This window comes from Wasmannia auropunctata, unplaced genomic scaffold (assembly GCF_000956235.1).
Source record: "Wasmannia auropunctata unplaced genomic scaffold, wasmannia.A_1.0 LD336061.1, whole genome shotgun sequence".
Lineage (NCBI taxonomy): Eukaryota > Metazoa > Arthropoda > Insecta > Hymenoptera > Formicidae > Wasmannia > Wasmannia auropunctata.
Window position 1 is genome coordinate 642,828 of NW_012026829.1, and position 4,271 is coordinate 647,098.

Genomic DNA, 4,271 nt, shown 5'->3' on the forward strand with positions numbered 1-4,271 from the left:
AAACCATTCGCGCCTTGTACAAGCTACAATTTTAATGCATATATTCATTAAATATACACTGTATTCAATATTTGAGCTCAAACTCGCAGCAGGGGGTACGAGAGGAGGGAGGGAGAGAGAGAGAGAGAGAGAGAGAGAGAGAGAGAGAGAGACTCGGCGTCGAAAAAGTTGCGCGTTACGGCGGAGGGCGCGTTTAGCTGAGAATTAAAATGCTAATTGCAGCGACGTCGAAAGCCGATAAAACGGCCGACACTCTCAGCGATCGGAGCGAGGGAGAAGGCAAAGGGCTGGCAGAATAAAGAGACGCACGAGCGAACGCGCGCGTGCGTTATATCGCTGGAAAGTAAACGTAAGAGTAATAAAAGGGCCGAGTTTTAGAATCGGGTTCGAGCCGCGCGATAGAGGATAGGAGAGCGCGTCGATGCTAACTTCCACTTAACCGTCGAATTCGCCGTAAAAAAAAGAGCAAGAGAGAGAGAGAGAGAGAGAGAAAGAGAGAGGATGGAAAGTATCTCTCGCGTGCCGTCTATGTCGGGCCTCTTCCTCGGCGCGGGAGCGAGCATCCCAAATGCAATCATGCGTCGCGGAAGTTTCCATCGAAATCGGATTACCCTCGTTCGCCGCAAAGGCGGAAAAAAGGACCTCACCCCCTCCCCCCCTCTGACTTCCTGGCCGGTCAAGAACCGTATAACCCGCGAGAAAGTCCTTCCTCCGTCTGTTAAGTCGGATGCGATCGTCTATTTTGCTTAACGTCTATCCGAGATGAAGTCCCACGGAAGTGTGTTTCTCTGTTTCCCGAATCACAACGACAAAAAGCGCGCGAAAGCTCCTCGCGAGAGGCACGAGCGCGAACGGGGAGGGGGGGAGAGAAGAGAAAAAGGGATTTCTCTCAGACGGGAGGGAGCAGGGGGGGAAGAGAGGCGGGTGTATAATTAAAAACCGTGAAAACAGGCGAACAGTTAGCCGGGTCGTCGTGCGCGCACCGACTAAATTGGATTATTTTTCTCAGCTGCTCCCTTACCTCCTTCGGCCGCCTCACTTATTCTCCCCCCTTCGTCTCTCTTCATCTTGTTCCGGCCTCTTCCGATTCTGTTCCTTCTTCCTTCGCGTTTCTTCTGTTTTTTTTTTTTTGTATACCGATTAGAGCGTTTCCAACGCGAATTCATCGGCCGACTACGCTGACTATTCCGATTTTACGCTCTCCGATGTTTTTTCTCTTTCTCGCGCGACCGTGTTCGTTGATTTGCATTAATTATTTATTTAAAAGACGTCATAAAATCGTTGAGAAACGTGATGGCTATCTATTATACAGGATGAGTCGCGCGATTCGAACGGGTTATACCTCCTTCACGGTTGATGATAGGAAAAAGTGGCAGGGGAAAAAACTAAACGATTTAATGATGCCTCATTTCTTATGAAGTTACCGTCCTCGCGCATCGCATGACTCACCCCTCCGTATGCGGACGGAAGAAGAAAGTAAATTATCTACGAAATAAATACGTTGATGATATATAATAGGTGACTTTGTTAAGTAATACCTTTGGATGTAACGTCGAATTGAAGAAAAAAAAAGGATATAATCCGAAGTAGATCAGAAGAGTATGGCGTATTTTCTTCGTCCATTTGCCCTTTCAACCATCGAGGAATGTATTTCCCAACGGTTCCTCGCCGCGTTCTGTGATGACTTCAGACCGCCGCCGTTAAAATTACTTCTCGGACAACGTCGTGCAGTTGTCGCGGCCAATTGTCGCCGCCAGGCTACTGGTTGAAAATCGAGGAGTCGCGGGCGACTAAGCGTCTTGCCACCAAGCTTCCTCCGCGGCCCCCTTCCTCCACCACGCTTTCGTATTATCCTCCCTTCTTTCTGGATGTACTAACGATGCGTCGTTTACACGGGCAATCCCTTCGGCCCCAGGAGTGCCGGGGAAGTTTGTTTGAAGTTGAGCCACCGGACGGATCCGGTCATCAGCCGCATTTTCCCCCGCAGCCGCGAGTTAAAGTCACGATAAATGGAAAGCAATTTTAATGACATTACAAAATTGTCATTACGATATAATGATATTACAAAATAATAGCGTTATATTATTAACAATTTATGTGTAATTATTATAGAGTACGGAGAATTCTATTTATATATTCCATTTTTTTTTAAATAATCATTACAATGTGGAGTGCACTTACACGAAACAAATATTTATCATCAATAGCTCGGAAACGTTCAAGTACCGAAATGAAATATTTTCATGAGTGCGTTGCTTTTTTTTTTTTACAATCTTTTTCGCATTCGATGTTTTTCTCATAATTAATCCTTCCACTTATTTGCTCGATGATGTATTAATTTTTTTTATATCGATCAGAAAAAATTGCAGTGCTAAACTGTTCACTTTTTTGCGTGCTTATTGAGAAATCCGCCGCTATCGCGGACGCGTGTCCCGAGTGCAGAATGGTCTGATTGAGAACGCGAGCTCGACATCCGGTCGTATGTAATTCACGAGTCCGACGAAGACGAAAAGAGAGAGAGAGGCATGGAGGGAGGGGGGGGGTGAGAGGGGGTAAGGAGTAGGGAACGCATCCGGAAATGAGTTTTCGCTCGTGTCCACGTTCAGGTTCTTAGGACTGCCGTCGAGCTTCGTACCTACATGTGCACGCCGAGAGAGGATTAGTCGTAGCTCAGCACACCACTACCGCTATCTCCCTAACCCCTTCGCTTCATCCCCGAGGAAGCATTAATCAAAGGAGCAACCGTATGCCCTGTTTCCGTCGCGACGAAAGCTGCTGCCGGTTCCCCACATGAAATCGCTATATCGCGGGAAAGGGGGATTCATTCCGTCTTACATAAATCGGATCGAAAATATACAGCCCTGCAAACCCGCGAAAACTCCCAGTGATTATTACGGTAATTTCTCAAGTTTAAAAATCGGCGATTAATTTTAATTTAAATGGAAATATATATTTTGTTTTCTACATTTATGCGATAGCACGGCAAGGATCTGCGGTACTGAGAAAAGATCGATTTGATAATCTGGGTGGCAACATTTCGAGAATAGTGATCCGATTCTCGATTACAGCTTTATTTGGTATAATTACTCCCACCGCGCGTAAATGGAGGGATTGCGTCTGAATGTCTGACTGTGACCTCATTTTCTCGTAATCGTCATCCCCGGCCGTTGTCACTGGCGTTACTACGCCGCGAAGGGAGGAGAGGCAAAAAAGATTCCCGATAAAATCCTGGGATCTACCTCGCGCGCCCGCGGCGGTCTCGGTAATGCGACGGAGCATAGTGCTCGTTGTGAAATAACGTTTCAAAAGCGTGTCGGATGGCAAAGTGCATTTTTCATAGTGGTCGAAATGAAATTGAAGACGGAAAATCTCAAACGTGTTAAATGGCGAAATTTTCGCTATGACGCGCGCGCGCGAGAGAGAGAGAGAGAGAGAGAGAGAGAGAGAGAGAAAGAGACACACACGTGCTGCTGCATGATGGAAACTAACTTTAGCTAGGTGCTAGAAGAACGTAATTAATCGTTAAAATTCGCTCGATCCAGTAATTCCGGATAACTCGGGGACCTTTTCAGAAATCGTGCGCTTATAGTTACGCTCTTACCAAAATTATTGGTGTCTCGAGAATTGAAATTTTTTCGTTCACCTAATTACTTGTTTCGACAAGCAAGTTACTCGAACGTTATTTTTTTATTTGTGCACGAAAGAAGTTGTATTCGTTTACACTGAATGTATACAAACGCTCACGGATTTCACAGGATTAATCGAAATTCTCGCGGCATTAGACGCGCTAATGAATGGGAGTAGTTGAATTCGAGGCGGAATCGATGCTTGCAGGGTGTTTACGAAGACGGCGGTCGAGGCCGGCCGGTTTAACTTGTCTCCTCGCCCTGGATCCGTAGAAACTTGCAGACATCGGGAGACGCGCGCGTAGATGTGCGGTAGATTCATCTGGTGAGAATTTAGGCGGCGCGAAAGAGAGTGAACGATATATACGCGCGCGGGATAGCGCGTAGAAAGAGAGAAAGACAGCGGAAAGCATAGGAGGTGGAGACGGCGCGGAGGAGGAGGTGGAGGTGGAGGAAGAGTTGGGACGGGTTGGGATGGGTGGGTGGTTGAATTTTTCATCTGACCACGTCGAACCAATTAAAGCGGACCACGGTACCCAACCTCCACCTCCAACCTCTTCCACTTTTTTCGTTCTCTCTTTATTTCCGCCCCGCGTGCTGGCCTTTATCCACCCTCTCTCTGCACCTCCCTCCCCCCCCCCGCCG

The 4,271-nt window shown here is 47.2% G+C and overlaps 1 protein-coding gene across 1 annotated transcript in view; it reads left to right on the forward strand.

Annotated features, from left to right (window-relative positions):
* Positions 1-4,271, forward strand: part of LOC105450482 (protein groucho-like) — a 66,777-nt gene that overhangs the window by 40,951 nt on the left and 21,555 nt on the right.